This window comes from Pleurodeles waltl, chromosome 1_2 (genome assembly GCF_031143425.1).
Source record: "Pleurodeles waltl isolate 20211129_DDA chromosome 1_2, aPleWal1.hap1.20221129, whole genome shotgun sequence".
In the NCBI taxonomy this organism is placed as follows: domain Eukaryota; kingdom Metazoa; phylum Chordata; class Amphibia; order Caudata; family Salamandridae; genus Pleurodeles; species Pleurodeles waltl.
The window spans coordinates 559,724,549-559,744,797 of NC_090437.1; positions in this window are offsets into that span (position 1 = coordinate 559,724,549).

Consider the following 20,249-nt stretch of genomic DNA (forward strand, 5'->3'; position numbering starts at 1 on the left):
ACCTATATGAAGTGCACACGTGTAATGGTGTCCCCGAACTCACAAAGTCCAGGGAAATTGCCCTGATCAATGTGGGGGCACCTTGGCTAGTGGCAGGGTGCCCTCAGACTAAGGGGCATATTTATACTCTGTTTGCGCCGGAATTGCGTCGTTTTTTTACGCAATTCCGACGCAAAACTAACTCCATATTTATACTTTGGCGTTAGACGCATCTAGCGCCAAAGTCCATGGAGTTTGCGTCATTTTTTTGCGTGGACACCTACTTTGCGTTAATGAGATGCAAGGTAGGCGTTCCCGTCTAAAAAATTGACTCCGAGGCATGTGCGCCGTATTTAAACTCCCGGGCAAAATTCACGCCCGGGAGTGGGCGGGTCAAAAAAAATTACGTACGCCCGCTTTTGCGCCGTTTTTTAGCGCCTGGACAAGGCAGGCGTTAAGGGACCTGTGGGCTCGGAAGGAGCCCAGAGGTGCCCTCCCATGCCCCCAGGGACACCCCCTGTCAACCTTGCCCACCCCAGGAGGACACCCAAGGCTGGAGGGACCCATTCCAGGGACATTAAGGTAAGTTCCGGTAAGTATATATATATTTTTTTTTGTGGCATAGGGGACCTGATTTGTGCCCCCCTACATGCCACTATGCCCAACAGAAGTCCCCTGGGCATGGCCATTGGGCAAGGGGGCATGACTCCTGTCTTTGCTAAGACAGGAGTCATTTCTATGGCGGTTGGGAGTCGAAAAAAATGGCGCAAATCGGGTTGAGGCGAAAAATTTACGCCGGCGCTGACTGGTGTACGTCGTTTTTTTTCACGCACACCAGGCAGCGCCGGCGGCTAACGCCGGCTAACGTCATTGATTAAATACGGCGCCCGCATGGCGCTTCAGAATGGCGTTAGCTGGCGCTAATTGTTTTGACGCAAAACTGCGTTAGCGCAGTTTTGCGTCAAAAAGTATAAATATGCCCCTAAGTACCTTTGCATCTAACCTTCACTAAGTGACATATAGGTGACTTATAAGTTACTTAAGTGCAGTGTAAAATGGCTGTGAAATAACATGGACATTATTTCACTCAGGCTGCAGTGGCAGCCCTGTGTAAGAATTGTCTGAGCTCCCTATGGGTGGCAATAGAAATGCTGCAGCCCATAGGGATCTCCTGGAACCCCAATACTCTGGGTACCTAGGTACCATATACTAGGGAATTATAAGGGTGTTCCATTGTGCCAATCAGAATTTGTAAAATTAGTCACTAGCCTGCAGTGACAATTTTAAAAGCAGAGAGAGCATAAACACTGAGGTTCTGGTTAGCAGAGCCTCAGTGATACAGTTAGGCATCACACAGGGAACACATACAGGGCACACTTTATGAGCACTGGGGTCCTGGCTAGCAGGATCCCAGTGACACAGACAAAAACAAACATATATACAGTAAAAATGGGGGTAACATGCCAGGCAAGATGGTACTTTCCTACACTTACCCCACAGGTGAGTCCCAAAAAGTAATGTACCGGCAGAGGAAGCTGCATGAACATATGACCGTTGAACTGTAACAACACATCATGCATGGATACCTGAAACCTATATAACCTGGTGGGAGAAATGCAGGCCACCTTGCACTGTGAGACCACTGTGACTTACAGGGGCCCATAAGCATAAACATGCACTGTAAAGGCAGCCAAGGGCATGTGCCTGTCAAAGAAGAAACAGCTCACCTGATTTGGGAGTTAGGTGTGTGGTATGTGAAATATCAACACATAGAAACATGCCAAGAGCCATGTGTATATTAACTGGCATGACAAGACATAGGACACAGCTGCCCTGACGTGAATGGTGGGACAATTCAGTGTAATTTGCCAAAGTAGGGACCACCAGAACTCATGCCATGTACTAAATCTGATTGGATCCGGGCCATTGTTAATGATACACATAAGAGGAGCATGCATGTTGAAACCAAAGCTGATGTGTCGATCTGGTGGGCCCATGAGTGTGCAGTGCATTGTAAGGCCGGACTGCCACTGTGTCTGAATGGGAAGACATAGCATGACAAGAAGGTCAGAATGGATATGTGTATTGCAAGGTATTCAGACCTGTACAAGTGCATTGCTGTGTCTGACAGTGTCACACATGTGTTGCAGCCAAGAAGGGATGACGGTGACGGGCCCATTGGGGTACTACATCCTACATGTGATATGGTCCTGGATGAAGATGTAGCATGTGTCAGGAGGGAGTATGAAGCAAACACGTCTCACCATACCACATGTATCTCCTTTGAAGGATATGAAATAGGTATCTGTCAAGGGGCATTAAAAACATGTCTATCACCACAAAGGTCAGCAGTCAGCAATGTGTGGAGACTGAGGTAGATATACTCAGTCATGTTTCAAAACTGGGTCAATACTACTACCTTGCGGGGTACAGCTTGATCCAGAGGCCTTAAAAACAGCAAGACATGTCAGTAGTTTGGACCTGGTCACACATATTTTTGGTATTGTAGGCACATGACAGTCAATGTCTGATCTTTGTTACATCACTGTGTGGCAGTAAGCTGAGTTCCTGGCCCTAAATGAGGAGTGGCAGAGGAGGAATGCACAAGTACACGTGAGCAGCCAGAGTCAAAGGATGTGAGTATCAGTGCCAGCAACTTACCTAGTGTGACATTGACCACAGCCTCAGATTTGATACACGGTGCCTACTGTCCACATTGATGGAGCCAAAGTTGTATTCAATCATTTAATTTGAGGAGACAAATATATGAAATACATGAGAAGTACATGGTCTCACACATTCCTGTAGCCTATCAAGGTTTATTTGGTGTGTAGAGATGGGCAAGACAGCATTCAAGGAAGCATGTCATCGTGTACAGTGTGAAATCCAGAATGGCAGATTCTTTACAAAGTAAGGACCAAAGCCACACCACCTGCACAGGAGCAGTGGGCAGAATAATGGCCACAGGGAATGCAGATACTGTAATTAGGTGCAATCTGAACAGGAGTGGTATCAACAAGTTGTGACATAATCACTATAGGCATCATAAAAACAAATACAAATCACCTTGGCAGATCTTATCTTGTCTCATACATGCAGAAATGGTAGGTCTAGCGACTTTTGGAACTGTGTTGCAATATATGTTATGACTCAAAATTCAGCCTTGACAGTCACAAAGTGGTTGTCTTAAGAATGTAGAGATGCTTCCTCCTGAAAGGCAAATATAGTGCAAATTGGACTCTATACATCCAAGTAACAGACATCCTATGCAGCAATGTTCCATAGAAAGTCAAACTTTAGCAAGTCTGAATCACAATCAGATTACTCATGTTAACATCTATCCTAAGACACCATTAACATTGCTCTATTGGATTGCAGATGATGTACCTAGCACTCCTAAGCAGCTGTCTGTCCAGGATGACAATCCAGCTGAGGATGATAGCCTGCCAAAACTGAATCAAGACACCTTCTAGGAAAACCTGGCATCCTTAGACTCACCATCTTCATCTGCGTGAAGGTCTAACAGTGTTGCAGGGTCTCTATAGGATCCACCTAGCACACATGAAACACCACCTGCCACACCACCCCCAGCCCTGGACTGTGAAGACCCAAAATAAAATTCCAACTTTGTGAAGTAGGAGTCCAGCCGGAGATGCTAAATGTGGTGCAAGAAGAGATGGAGACCATGATGGGTATCCGAGAGGCAGTCCATAGGTGCCTCAATCCAAATAAGGACTCCTCGTCCGCTATGTGAGACAACTACGCCCCATTTTGTGGACTCCAACAGTCCTTGGCTGATATCTCTGGTGTCATAAGGCCAAAGTGGCAACAGCTGGGGGAAATACACAACATCCTGTAGTCTGCGGAGTGGAAGCAGGGCAAACACATAGCCACAATGAGTGCCTAATGCTGCAACCTTGATGTTACTCTAGCAAACCAGAAGGCCCTTCTCATTGTATTACTGTCTCATTTGTTGGTGCAGAGAAATGCTGCTGCAGACTGGTGATCCACATCTTCAGCCCCTGATGAGTGTGTACCTCCATTGCCTCTGGCACCTACATTCTCCCCCTCACGAGAAGCTCAAAACACATCAGAGGAGGGAGATGTGGACCTCTTTCCAATGTTAAACTGCCCAGTAGCATCTCTCTGTGCCAAATTGCCTGTTTCTCCTTTGCCCGGTGCTAGTCCATCCAGTGTATTTGACAACTGCTACAGTCCTCAATTTGCTGTTCCATCTGTTGATCTCAACCAATTTTGGATGGTCAGTGTTGCAGAACTTCCCTATTAGCAAGTCACACATTCTCTTCCTCACTGAAACACTCCTTTCCTACATATGTACAATGCAATGTATCCCCAATGGACTCTGTCTGGACATTCTATGGCTCTGATACAATGTTAGGGTTTTTGAACCAAGGACTGCCACTTGCAACTTGCTCCCAAGTTTACTTGTAAATAAAATCTCTTCCCGCATACAGCTTGTTGAGTGTGTTAATGGTGAGAAGAAAGAGATCATGTTGGATGTGCTGGCTCAATAGACTGTACATATACTCAAAATGGAAATGTATGCAATAGACATATTACAAAATGAGCACAGGGCAAGGGCCATAGTATATGTGAACCATATGTGCATCCGAACTAGCAAGTAGTTACCCAAAGTCACATGTATGAAGTTCACAATTAACAATCTGTCACTGGCGAGACCAAATTATTTGACTGCCCAGGTGGCATATATATTAATGGATACTAGCAAGCAATCCACCCTGATGTGACAATAAATTGGTGCAAGGGAGAGTGTCTAAGTTTCTGGGAACAGTTTGTGAGCCAACACATCCTTGATTACGCACAATTCCATCACTTACTTGTTGTTATATAACATGCAGATTCACTTATACACACAGTACAGTTGGATGAATACCTGCAGGTGGCCAGTTGTCCAGTCACAGCAACAATGTAACTTTCTGTGCCCAACCAGGTTGGACGACCCCTTAAGTTATTCCTTAGCAAACTTACCAGTCTATACTCCTTTGAGGCTTCACCCAGTTAATCACATATACAACTACTGTCATGTAAACACAGATTATGGGCTTAATCTAGCAAAAGCATATATGACTTCTGCCACATTGTTGAAAAGGGAACAGTACTGAGAGTTGATAACAGTTCTTTATTAATGACACTATTGCCACATAAAAAAATAAAAAAAACGAATCTACACTACATTAAACTTAAGTTAACTACGCCTAGCCTAACCCATGCTAACTAATCTGTCCTACCTTAAACTACAAATAACCTAATCTACACATCTCCCATCAGACCTATTGTATATTTTTTTTTTGAATATTTTTTTAAAACAATTTTGTTTGGTTTTTATGCAGACTAAATATCTACTCCCCACTCACTTAATAAGCTACCCACCCAAATGCCCAACTAACAACTATGAAATATGAAAAGCTATAAAAAGATTACAAACTGCAAAACCTATCCTTAATCTATTTTCTATACTAAACTATGATGACATCATATATAAAAACAAAACTAAATAACACAGGATGGACAACATGTCAGAGTTGACTACAGGTGCTCCAAAATAACGTCCACTGATTTTTGCAGTTTGTCCATTTTCTGTAATATGGTTTTCACCTGATGTTCTAGGCCTTCCAGCCTCCTCCTCTTTATGTCCTCATTGTTTGTGTTGGCTTGCTGGTCCACACTGGAGCTAGCTCCTGGTGTTGGTTAGAATACCTGTGGTGCAAAGAGTGGCTGTTCAGTTGAGGCCCAGGTACAGCCCTGAGATCTACGGAAAGTGTTCCATCTCTCCCTGCAATTGTGCATGACTTTTCTGCCACTTTATGTCCCCTGAAGAGGTGACATCCAGGACGGTGCAGTCTTGCATTTATCAGACTTACACCTCATGTTGTGAAAACCTGGCTTACATGCGGAATGTGGTGGTAGCTCTCCAGCTTGGGCCAATACACTTTCTTTTGTTCTTGGTTCTTGTTGTCTGTTGGAGATGAAGGGCACATGTATTAATCCAAGTTGAAGTTGTCCCTCTTGTCATCAATTACATGCAGGAACACATATTAGCAGCACAAGTGGCATATCCAGAGGGACTCATAAACAGCCGTCAAGAGGAGCATGTCATATTCCTAAAGTTAAAATGCTAAAGTACTAATATCTTGCCCTTGTCAGTATATGAAATGGCAGTGTCTGGTCCAAAAACCTATACACATGCCATTATTAACACATTATCAAGCCAATGATGATTTATACACATGGAATTGTACACATGATACAAAAGGTACTCCCTGCAAGAAGATTTAATATGGCTCAGTTACCTTTGTGAATTGAGCAATGTGTAGCAAGTACACATGTCACGCCTCACTAAAGTGTTACTGTAATGGGAAAGACATAAGCCCACATACATTGCAGCATTGACTGACTCTGTGCCAGGTAGTTCCAACATAGACAGAGTGTGGATAGCCAACCCCAAATCAACAGATCTGTTGGGCATTTCCCCAATATTGACTCATGGACATACAGGGAACACTTTCACAAAGATCACATACTGAAATTCAAATATTAGTTTGTGTTGTTGCTTGAGTGAGAATTTACCTTAAAAGACAAAAGACAAGAGGCATCTGACAAAACAAGAATTGGTTTGTTTGATTAAACATTATGGCTGGGAGAGCAGTTACAGAACTAGGGTCTGAAAACGGTCTCTCATTGTACATTGGATTGAAGGAAGTTCTACACATTTCTCTGGCCGCAATAAAACCATAAAAATGTGAACAGGTGTCACAGCGTCATATATACAATTCCAGATAGGGCATGCAGGTGGGCCTCGACCTGGCGTGGACACAAAGAGGGCCAGTGTGCATGTGTCCAGATGTCCAGTCTGAGTGGGTTGTGGTGTGTCCTGATTGGCTAAGTGCACCTAACTGCATCTGGCATCTAACTATATGGTGTTTTGGGAAGGCACGTGTCCCTCTGGAAATGTGTGCTTTATTGGGGTCAATCTATCGGGCCATTGTGGTGTTGCTGCCTATCTGTGGGAGCTGACCTAAGTTTTCCTGTTTTTTGCATTTGGCTGCTGGCTGTTACACCACCTGTGACCTGTTAGTTATTAACCTTCAGGCCTGGGGCTCAGAGCATGTCTGAACAGATACCTGTGTGCTGTGGTTGACAGAGAGTGTGCGATGGGGGAATCTAACAGTAGTGACGCGACTTTGTTCATGTATGAAAATGTATTGTTGTGTACAAAAATGTCTTGTTGTTGTGCCATTTTTATTGTTCAATCCAATATCAATAGTATTTTTACATATCCCAGTGTCTGTCCATGCATATGTGTATGGCTAGTAACCTAGATGCATATCAACTAATACTTAATCCATATAATAGGTGTGTGCATGCATTCTCTAGGATGTCTGAGTAGACTTTGCTCTACCTTGCACATAATAACCTGAAATGGTTCAACAGTAAATAGTTCTTTGGGAGACAGTGGTCCAGATTTCAAACTTGCCGGATGGAATACTTAGTCACAAATGTGACAGATATCATGTCCACAAGAATACTACTCCCAAAAGGGAATATTTAAACACCAGGTCTCTTTAATGCAAATCAGGTCAATAATCATTGAACATAATACATTTAATTTACCTTGATCTTTCCCTAGCCCTGCAGCATTCCAAGAGACCAATGAGAAATCGGTGTTAGTAACTTGGTTGTAACAGCTTACCCTTCGACTGAGATCTATTCAGGGCTCCCCCGCTAACCGTTTCCAGTTTTCCTGATTGGGACTGGGGCCCTGATATATGGGACCTTCTGAGACATTCACCACCCTTGTACCCTGAAATAGGGACACTTGTACAACTTCGCTTGAGTTGAAAGAGCATTTCCCCCCCAGTTCATGATAGTGTTTGTGGAGTCTGAACCATGAGTAATATACTGCCCGCCAGGGTTACGTTGACTTCTCCCAAATGGGGATAACATCTATACCCCTGCATTGGAGTTGGGCACAGTTAACCAGAATTAGTTTCAAAATAGTTTTAGAGGAAAACCATACCATCCCCTATACTGTGGTCAAGAAAGACCGTCACAATATCAGTGCTCTCAATTAGATTGAGTTCTTCTACTTCCAAAAAGCATGACAGTAGAAAGGATGGATTTAGGCATATATTTGAGTCAAATATGGATAAGAATTCCAAGCAATCTGATAACTCTGTATGCCCAACAAAGGCAATATCCCTTTTGAATTTTTCTCCCGTTTTCTGAGAAGTTGATCTAGGGCAAATGTCCATATCTCTTAATGGGTCAGTTTCAGGCGGGATTACATTGATGTAATCAGATATAGCGCTAGGTGTCATCGAAAGATCTGTCTGTTCATAATCTCATGGCAGTACAACCAGAGTCACCTCCTCAGTCCTGTTCTGAAAGATCTCGAGTGAGGGGACCTGTTTCAACATGACCATAGGTTCCACCTGTTCCCTTTCCTCAAACTTAATCTTCCTTGCTTTCTTTTTGGAAATTCACCTTTTTTACTGTCTTTTTCCCTCTTGTTTTAATTACTTTACTAGCCTTTTCCAAGTCGATTTCATTTTGTTCTGTCAGCTTTAGAGATGTATGATTTTTAGGAAGAAAGATTGGAAATGGAGCCGTGCAAGGATTTAGGGTGGGTTCCTTTTTCTGGACATCATGGGCTGATGGATAAATATTGTGCGCATGAATTCATACTAGAAAAGAGGTTGTCCAGAAAATAAATTTCATTCTCTTCAGGGGCCAAATTAACCAAAGAGGAGACTACTTCATCCAAGTGTGGTTTTCCTGCTTGGGTTCCTTTATTGGAGTGGGACAACTTATCATCTATGAACTTCAAATCTTCAGCAATTGGAAACTTCAAACGGGCACCATTTATATGTACATGCCTCCTTTTTGATTCTCTTGGCTGACTCGTCAGGAGAGTGGCGTGCATTTTGATTTACTAATAAGACTTTTAAAATGGAAACGAGAATATTTTGAGTATGATCAGAATTTTTTATGGATTTTTCAAGAAGTTCCAAAATAGACGATAGGATTCTTTCAAGGCACTTAAAAGATTCACACAGGACTATGTGATGTTCTGATGGACCCACCAACTTCAGGGTTTCTGAAGATCCTAAATCAGAAAGAAAGTGATCGGAAGGCGTACTACTAAAGAGCTTTAGCAAAGGGGAATAGATATTAGATTGAGATATTTTTGGTGTTATTGGGGTGGATGGAGGGACTATTCTGCGCCCGGGCACCTCGTCCAGATCAATGTCTGGAAGGGTAAAATCCATGATTTCGGCTTGGTTGAACTTACTCGTGGGGGGGTGGTACGAACAGCTGATCCCTCCCTGACAGTAGCGCCATCATCCGTCAAGGTATTCAAGTCATTACCCTGGGCAGAAGCCTGGGCGGGACCTTGAGGGATATTATTGTTGAGGCTGGATGTATTTCCTGCCTTGACAATTGTATTCTCACAGGAGTCCTTTATAAGAAATGGGAGGATAGAGTTCAAACTTTTTACATTTTTATGTTGCACCCCCTTATTCCTTAGAGGGTTTGGTTTTTTTTTTTTGCAGGCCCTGCTAAGGAATGACCTACTCCTTCTCATGCATCTAGAAGTCATTCTTATTTATTCCTGATTTTTCACTCCCTTTCTACTATAAGCAGCTTTTGCCCTGGATCCACTCTCCCAGTAAACCGGTTTCCTGTCAAGAGTGTTGTTGAGCTCTCCACCAGGACCCGGTAAGTTTCTGGTATGATTCTGGCTGCGATTTCCTGCTACACCTTTCTATTTCACTCAAGATGTGGGCACACACTCAGTTAAAGGTACTTGATCCACTTGCAGTCTACAGTTCGCCGACCTTAAGTACCCCTATTATCTCAATTGCAGACAGGCTATGGTTCAACAAAATAGGGCAAAGCGGAGCAGGTCAAGGTGAGTCAAAACCAGACCAGAGGAAAGAGATAATAAGTATAAGGACAGCAGCAGATCACAGTACCTTAGTGTCTGGTGACAGGCCCCCCTTCAGTTCACAGCTCAACCAGCTCTCAGCCAGACCTGCAGTTCCTCACCACCTGCTAACCTCGTTCGTCTGTGCTTGATTCCTCTGTGCAGCTAGCTCCTGAAATCTTCCTCAGTGGTCAGGCACTTTCCTTAGCAGTTTAGCAGGGTTTCTTTCTTTTTCCACACTCCACTCTCAAGTGGTCTTTCTTGCTGCCAAGAGCTCCGCTAAGCTTCCAAGATATCCTGGCTCAGGAGTGGGCATGAGTGGCGTAGGGGACAAGCGGCTTTCCTATGACTTTTCTTGTGGTGACTCTTGATCTCTTTACTCTTTACTCAACCGCTCCCACTACAACCGCTTTATGGTTTCTGAAGAGAAAGAAGGGGGGTACTCACCTTCCCACGACGGTTTCCTGTCTTTTATTTTCTTTTATTCAAATAGAGCTGGAACCGCTACTGCTGCTATATTTCTGCTGGTAATTCTGCTGGTACCGCAACTGCAGACTTCTGCCATCTCTTCCCCTCCTGCACTACTGCTGTGCTATACTCCCCTGGGGCGAGGCGGGAGCATAAAGAGGTGCGGAAATGGGGTAATGTGTGGGGGGCTTGTGGAGTCACACTCACTTCTCGATGTTTTTCACGCACTGCTGCTGTTCTGTGAGCTACCTAGTGTGGGAGTGACACTTTTTCAGGAGCTCCTCGTAGCTTGCACCAACACGACACAATGGCTCTTAGCTTGGCCAGCTCCTTTGACCTCCTGGCAGCAGGGGACAGCCTACCTGGTGCGAGGTGCGAGCAAAAGCAGGCTCCTCATTGATGGCAGTGACTCGCTGAAGACAGCGACTTTGTCCAGAGAGCAGGAGCTGTAGAACAGCCTGCCTGTAGCTGCCCGCAGTGCCGATCCTTGCCACGTCGCGACGTGAGCAAGATGGCACGGCGTAACTTGAGGCGACTTTGCTTTCTGCCTTCCAGTCTTGTCCACCAGACCGCAGGGTGCAGGAGCAGAACAGGAGCTCACCCTGCCCCTCACCACAGCTGGGTGTCTCGCTCCCCTTGATCCCTTGGTCCCTTGGGGAGCCTGGCTCCTGCCCGACAATCCACTCCACCGCTATCCACTGCTGTCTCGCTGTTGCATCGCAGCAATGTCACTTCCTCTCTGCTTCCAAAGTCCCTTAATGGACAGACACCCAACAATACAATGGACTACACTGAACAATATACAATTACAAAACACCGATGACAGTAAATACACACAACAAGGACATCAGAATCAACAAAAGAAACACAAAAACACAACTTCTACAGAACACACTCCAAATACCTCTACCAGCCAGCACAGAGACAAAGACACTAATTGAAAGTGAAAGCAACTTCACACTTTCTGGTTTATAGCATCGCGGAGCCAGTATATTACTTTCAGGGTGAATGCATCACATGTTCTACAAAAAAGTCACAGTCATGGGACAATCAGGTCACTACACTGCCATCTATGACTATAACACTTTGTAGAAATGTGGTTATGGGCAGCACAGTATTTGCACATCATTGCCATTCCTACTTCCTGTGGATCGAAATGGGGTGTCTGACACTCGTGCACAGTTGCACCACACATACTCAGTTCGTGTGCACAATATTGCGCATTGCCACCTTTGTTTGTTGTACTTCTTTCACACACATGCGTTATGACACATGTTGATATGCACACTTTATTTTGACTACATGATTTTGATCTGTGGTGTGAAATACACATCTGCCTAAATTTCTGATTGTCTAGATTCTCATAAGTGAGATATCAAGGTATGGAATTTTTTCAGTGACTGTGAAATTAAAGTCCATACATGTGTACTGTATATTAATTTATTTACAAATTTACAGACTATGCTGCCAAATAATTTGCAACTGGCATATTTTGCCATCAAACATAATCAGTCTGCAAATAAATTTTGGTCTATAGTGTACTTTCGATTTGTTCCTGCTATACTACTGATGTTTTCCCCTCTGTCCTCATCATCTGCATCATTCTCCTCCTCTGCTTCGTGCATATCCTGGCATTGGTTCCATGAGACATTTGTCCATACACAAATATTGCGCAGGATGCAGCACACAAGTATTATTTTACAAACTGTTGGCGGTGAGTAAAGCAGCCGTGTCCAGACATATCAAGGCATCAGAAACATGACTGAAGCAGGCCAAATGTCCTTTCAACAATGCCTATGTTACTGGACTGCGCTCTGTTGCAGTTGTGCTATGCCTCAGTCAGTGGATTCACAAACAGGGTCATTACCGAGCCCTGCAGATGATATCCTTGGTCAACTGAAAAGACAAAGGGAGATGAGTCAGTCAATGCACTTTTCGCAAACTAACACAGTGGCTTTGCATGTCTTATAACGTGTGCATTCGAGGTTTGCATTAGAGATGTACCCAGAAGAATGATACAGGTATGAGGTACACCCCACCTACATGTACAGTGTGGGCTTATTTTCCCTTTTTGTGACACACCAGTGGCACAGCCTGCAGACCCATATCTACAAGGCCACGCAAAGCCACTTTGCATGGCTTTTCATGGCCTTGTAGATATGGAGTAAGGCAAAGCAATGCAAGTTGCTGCTTTTCCTTACTCTGCTTCAGGGGGGTGTTCCATTAACATTGCAGCTGGTTTTCACATGCAGCACCCATGAGACTTGGTGCATTCCCAGATTTACAAGAATCTGTAAAGATGGGAATGTTTCAAAGGCTTACCCTCCCCAGGGGAGGAGTAACAAGGAAAATATCGTTATTTCTCCTTGATTTTTCCTCTTTAAATGTGTGCTGCATTCTGCGGCACACATAAAAAGAAGAAGAATCCTCCATTGATTGTTTTTGTGCAAGAAGGTGTCTGTACCTGCACAAAAATAATCCTGCCAACAACGTAAACACCCTTGCACCATCGTTCAAGAGTGCCTGTGTTTGTGCTAGGCACAAATTTGTGTGCTGGTGCATGCAGCACGGACAGGAATGCATCATATGTCATCAATTCAGCACATTACTGCTCTTTTTTTGACACAGGGTAGCGCCAAAAGAAGTCTTGTGGCACTGCCATGTGCCAAAATGCTGTAAATGAGGCCCTGTGTGACTTGCCACACACATATATGTCCATTGGGTCATTCCACATTTGCTGTTGCTTGGTCAGTCCATGTACTTACCAACCAGCAGGCCATTCACATATTGGCCAGTCTGGAATCTCTTGTTGATGATGAAGTGGCAGACAATATATGCATCATGCACACTCCCAGGATATTTGGCCAGGTCTTTGATAAACAGACCATGGTGATCCACAATGGCCTGGGCGTTCATGGAGTGTGTGCGTTTCCGGTTCCGGAATATGTGTGATGTATCAGCTTGGGGAACAAGTTATACATTTGTACATTCCATGGCACCCAGCAGATGTGGGAAGCCAGTGATGGCATAAAGCCCTTGTTTGAGATCCAGCTGCAGTTGTTGTGTGTTGGGGAAGAGGAGGTACTGTGGTGCTAAGGATATGATGGCATCCAGAACAGTAATGACGAAAGCCAAGAAGGATGGCTTGGAAATGCCATACACTCGGTCTGCAGTGATCTGGGAAGAGCTGAATGCCATTATGTGGAGTACAGCCATGAGCTTCACCTTTGGCAGGATGTTGGTGTACTGCCTAGTTGGTGTTTGGAGCCTAGGTGCTTTTTGATGCAGCAATTGAGTGATTGCCTCTCTAGCTGGTAGTGGGTAATGACCCAATCCTCCCTTAGGTCAAGCAGACTACCCAGTTGCAGAAATATGTGCTTCCTTCTCCTGTGCCACGTTTGTGGCGAGGTGGTGGGTAGAGGTGTGTGTGGTTGGGGTGGCAGGAGGTGTGGTCTTCTCAGTGGCTCTCCCAGTTGCAAAATGTGGAGCTCCATGTTGCCCTTGAGCTTACCAGGCTGTTCTGTCTGAGTTCCCTTTATGTTCCAATGCCAATGAGCGATTTTCTACGCCTCGGTTACCAATGCACAGGATTCTTGATGCATTTGTTCACTTGAGGTAAACTCCCATCCAATTTGTCACTTTTCTGTTTCTTTGCATATATCGATGCGTCGCTTTGGTGGCGAAACACTCAGGAATGCCTACCTTGTGTACATTAATACTTAGGTGACGCAGACAGATCAAGTGCAGAAAACTTTAGAAACAGGTCAACTAAAAGTGATGCACTGGCCCCAGATGCATCACCTTGTAAATATGGAGTACTGACTGTGCTACCAATGTTTCCAAATTTTTGACACATTGGCTGCACAAGCTTCTTGTGAATAAGCCCCTCTGTGTGTATTTACATGCATTGTATCGCCATTCCCATCCGTGAAACAAAAACAGATCTACCTGTAAAATAGGTCGAAGGGGTCATTAAATCCAACTGTGCAATAGAGTGGAACAACAACATATGTCTTGGTGCCAAAGGAGAATGGATTTGTCTACCTGGAAAATCACTTTCCGGGTGAAGAAAAAAATAAAACTTGGTGCTAATGATCATTGCTTCATACTTCTGCAGATTTCTCACGCTTTTCTGCAGCAGTGTGTATTAGAAGAAACTGAAGATGGAAATATATGGTTAGTTTAGGTGGCGTGTCACTTTCCTGTGGATTTGAGTGAATACAAAGTCAGAAATCTGAGTAATACTTAGCAGGAAACCTGAAGTGCGTAGCTTTCGAAAAGGGATTTTAATAAATCAGCTCCACAGTAATAAGTGCATTTTGATTGTCCATTAGAGGAGCCGAAGGAATTGGGCTCGGTTTGCCACAAAAGTTTGCACTCAATTCCAAATCAATCTGATTCTGATCTAGACAAATGGCAAAACAACATTTTCTTTTGAAAACAGAGCAATTCCTTAAAATAACAATCTTATCCTTTAAAAAGAAAATCTGGTGCCAGATATACAAAGGGTCTCAAACGCTCCACTTTGATGGTTGGGGCCTCATAACTGCGTTTTCTTATATATGAATTTTAGTTTCGGAGTCTATTTAGAGTCTTAAAATAGTATTTAAAAATGGATGCTAACTGGGTTTCTGAGAAAAATATGTAGTAGACATCCTTTACATATACCAGATCAGTATCTTATGTTTCATGTTTTCCAACCGAAATCCAGCCGCAAAACATAAATACTTTCCTGACACGTCAAAGACGGTTGCTTGTAATGTAGCCCTGTTGTCAAAATAAAAATGGAATTAGCTTACAAGAAACAGCGTGTTTTTTTTTTGTTTTACCAGAAAAGAAAATGAGTCATTTTTTTATAACTCTGCTGCTCGTTTTTTTTACACTTCTTATTGTTTCCAACAATTGCTAAATGGTCTAGAAAAAAGAAACCCACATACAGTTGCGTGTTTGTGACACGCATGGGCGACACACAAAACAGTGCTTAACACCTAAACACTGTTACTTTCTAAAAGCTGATCTTTTGTCATTTTTTGTCATCTGTTATTTACCTGCAACTGCTCACGCACATCAAGGAAGATGATGCTCCAGACGGATGCATCTGTTAAGCAAGAAATACGGCAGAAAATGTTCTTCACAGTGTAAATTGCAGATCCAGGGTCGTTTTTTACAAGCCAAACTTGTAATGTAACGCTGAGAAAACACAATCTCAGTTCTTTTGTATTATTTCTATTGTGTTACCTTGAATCATCAAATCTCTTTCGGCGGCAAGTATTCATTTATGAAAAAGCTTATTGAGACATGTTTTGCATTTGATACATCTCCTCATTATGAAAGCATGGCTTGAGCAAGCTTTGTTGTAGCAAACAGGGGACATGGAATGCAGGTCCTCTTTTAGTGCCTCTATAAGCATAGCAGTGTTTTTTTTCTCCCTAAAATAAAATGTAAAACACACATTCATAAAATATAGTCAAAGCTCTTTACCCGTTGTTCTATTACTCTGAAAATCATATTAATCTTCTACCCACCAAAGCATAAAACATAGAGAAATTGATCTGTCTATGTGACCCACTGGCTCACTTAAAGTAAGTGACAACATTTTCCTGTTCATAATGTGCACATCTTCCCAAAAAAATACTCCTCTTCAGTGTGAAGGCAGGTGGCAGTGTCCGGTTAGTAAGTTTTGGGGCACTGGCAATGCATATTTTGGACCGCCCTGTTCAGCACAACTTTGAATTGTATTAACCATTTTCATCTAAGTCAAACGTGCATTAAACCAAACTAACTCTTATAAATGGGGGCACTCAAAAATAGCCCCTTAGCTGCAGGGCCTCCCCTCCCCACCAGTGCCGAAGCCATTTTTTGGGTTAGTTCGCACTTAGGCCTTCATAACTTTTTGTCCACATAAGCTGCCTATGTCAAATTTGCTTCCTTCTTTTCCAACATACTAGGGGCCCTAAAGGTACCCAGAGTTTGTGGGTTCCCCTGGAGAAGACAAATATTAGCCAAAATACAGATAAAATTTCATTTTTTTGAGACAAATGGAAAAAAGGGCTGCAGAAGAAAGCATGTGGTGTTTTCCCTGAAAATAGCATCAACAAAGGGTTTGTGGTGCTAAAATCACCATCTTCCCAGCTTTCAGGAACAGGCATACTTGGATCAGAAAACCACATCTTTCAACACAATTGTAGTGGGTTCCCGATACGACTTTGGGCAATGGTTATAAACGACTCCTAACAGACCAGGTGCTGTTTGTATGTGCTCTTTATTGACTTCTTGGTAAGGAGGTAACGTATATATATAGTTTTAGATATTGTGGGGGTTATTACAACTTTGGAGGAAGTGTTAATCCGTCCCAAATGTGACGGATATACCACCAGCCGTATTACGAGTTCCATAGGATATAATGGACTCGTAATACGGCTGGTGGTATATCTGTCACTTTACCGTCACTTTTGGGACGGATTAACACCTCCTCCAAAGTTGTAATAATCCCCTGTGTGTCTCCTTAGGTAATATCCTGGGGTTTCCTTGATCTTTGCCACAGGAAAAATATGTGATCTTCTTTTTTCAGGTCTTTAGCGTCTGGTCATCATGATCAAGATATGTTGGCCTTCAGGGTGACACTGGACCTCTCCATCCCAGGATAGTGGTGGCCGGTCCCCAAAGAAAATGAAAAGAACAGGTTAGTGTGGGTCTTTGGGGACTACGTATTATATTAGGGTTAGTAGACGGGTGTGCGAGGATAGGGGTGATGCAGCGGTGAGAGAGGGTCTGGCTTTTAGTTGTACCGCAATCTCCCCAGTGATTTTAATCTCCAGTACAGGGCAATTCTCTTTCTTTCGTTAGAGGGTGGTTATTTTTACCAGTCCCCTCCTCGTGAATTAAAGGTAAGTATGCACTCTGTCAAACGTTCCTTTTTTCCGATCCCTTCCTCCCGATCCCTCCCCTGCGTGCCCCTCTCGATCCCGCTCCGAATCCACCCGGGTAAGAAATTTACCCGGAAACACAATCGTACCTGTGCTAGCCACGCCCCTCCAGGGACGTGGCGGCTCCGGTTGTGTCTCCCGCCGGTCTCCGGGGGAGTCTCTAGATCTCCTTCGAGGCTTCTCAGTGTGGCTGGATTCCCTCTTCTCTCCTCCGATTCCTCGCGTCCTTTCTCCTTCGGCTCCACTCCTTTTTCTTCCTCCAGCTCCGTTCCTTTTCCTTCCTCTGGCTCGAGCCACCCTGTCCTCTCCGGCTCCCCTTCTTCTACTGTCTCTGCGTTCTCAACCCAGATATCCGTGTCGGGAAGCACTTCCGGGTGTGTGGTTCCCCAGAAGGTGCCCACGGGGCACTTTTCAGCCGGCTCAGGGGTGTGGCTGGTAACCGTGGCGGTGATTGCCAGGTAACAACAATATTTGCATTTTACTGGAACATACCCCATTTTTACTGTTTTTGTGTGCTTTCAGCCTCCTTCCAGTTAGTGACAGAAATGGGTGTGAAACCAGTGCTGGATACCGGACAGCTAAACATTTCTGAAAAGTAGACAAAAGTCTGAATTTAGCAAGGGGTCATTTGTGTAGACCCTTCAAGGTTTTCCAACAGAAAGTAACAACTGAAATAAAAAAATACTGAAATTGCGGTGAAAAAAGAGCCATTTCTGTCCACATTTTCGTCTATAACTTTTTTCAGCTATGACAAATTGTGTAAAGCAATATACCGTTATGTCTGCTGGGCTCTTCTGGTTGTGGGGATATATAGGGCTTATAGGTTCATTAAGAACCCTAGGTACCCAGAGCCAATAAATGAGCTGCACCTTGCAGTGGGTTTTCATTGTGTACCAGCTATACAGCAATTCAATCAATGAAATATAAGGAGTGAAAAATAGGTATCAAGGAAACCTTTATAATTCCAAAATGTGCACAAGATAAGGTGTTTAGAAGCAGTGGTTATTTGCACATCTCTGAATTCTGGGGTCCCCATACTAGCATGTAAATTATAGGGCATTTCTCAAATAGACTTCTTTTTTACACACTGTTTAACATTTGGAAGGAAAAATGTAGAGAAAGACAAGGGGCAATAACACTTGTTCTTCTATTCTGTGTTCCCCAAGTCTTCCGATAAACATGGCACCTCACTTGTGTGGGTAGGCCTAGTGCCCACGAAGGAAATGCAACATGGACACATCAAAGTTTTACAATAAAAAATGACGTGTTTTCTGGAAAGTGTCTAGCTGTTGATTTTGGTCTCTAGCTAAGCTGGCACCTAGGAAAACCTACCAAACCTATGTATTTTTTTAAACTAGACACCTAGGGAAACTCAGAATGGGGTAACTTGTGGCGCTCTCACCAGGGCCTGTTACCCAGAATCCTTTGCAAACATTAACATTTGGCAAAAAAAACACTTTTGCCTCACATGTTGGTGATAGGAAGCTCTGGAATCTGAGAAGAGCCACAGATTTCCTTCACCTAGCATTTTCCCAAGCCGCCCGATAAAAATGGTACCTCACTTGTATGGGTAGGCTAAGGGCCCGCAACAGGAAATGCCCCAAAAAACAACATGGACACCTCACATTTTTCTTGCACACTGTTTTATGAAAAATGCCTAGATGTGGATTTTGGCCTCTAGCTCATTTGGCACCTTTGAAAACCTAGCAAACCTGGGCATTTCTGAAAACTAGACACCTAGGGGACCCAGGATAGGGTAACTTGTGGTGCTCTCACCAGGTCTGTTACCCAGAATCCTTTGCAAACCTCAAAATTTGGCAAAAAAAAAAGTTTTCCTCACATGTCGGTGATAGAAAGTTCTGGAATCTATGAGGAGCCACAAATTTCCTTCCACTCAGCATTCCCTCAAGTCTCCTGATGAAAATGGTACCTCACTTGTATGGGTAGGCCTAGTGCCCATGTCAGGAATGGATCACACAACGGTCAATGTTAGTCCTTACATGGGGGCAACTGTTGACCCTGGGGTGATCCATTCCTGACGAAGGCACTAGGTACAGGCACTCAAGTGGGGTTGCATTTTTATCAGGACAAGTGGGGAAACACTGGGTGGTAGGAATTTTGTGGATCCTAGAATATACCTGTAGTTTGTGTGACAGAAATGCAAGGAACAATAGAGTTTTAATCAACATTTCACCTCTGCAGAGTATTCTGGGTAAGAAAACTTTGGGGGAATCCAGACAAGCCACTCCTCCATGGACTCCCCCAGGTGTCTAGTTTCCAGAAATGTCTGGGTATGGTATGTTTCCCTGTATTGCCACCGAGCCCAGGACTAAAAACGCGGGTGCTGCTTTACAAAACCAGGTTGTTTTGTGATAGATAATTTTGATGACTCCACAATAGGATTTGGTCAGAGGAATTTGGGGCTGAACTAAATTGGGGAGCTTCCAAGATATCACTCTCTGTGTGCTTGAGGATGCATGCACCTGTTCTCTGGGCTGGGCTAACTCGCGACTGTCCCTCTGCACAGACTGTGCTTGAGAAGGGACAGCAGGACTGTCCTCATCACCTCCCTCAGAATCACTGGAAGAGAAATTGTAGGATGGGTCTCCTCCAACTGAAAAAATAATTCCCAGATTCTGCGCCATTGTCCTATCCCTCAGATGCTGTCTCAGTATCTGCTGTCTCAGTCTCTGATCGTCAAAGCTGTCCTCTATAACCCGAGTTAGGGCATGAGCAGCAGTCATCCAACGAGACACAATTGCTGCTATTGGCTAAACTATTGCTCTAAAACACTAGCCTACGTAGACAGTCATAAAATTGCTGGTGTCTGTTTGTGTGATGCGTGCAACAGTAAAGGTCACCTTACCTTTGCTTCTTCCCTCAATCAGCACGTTCCCTCAAGACAC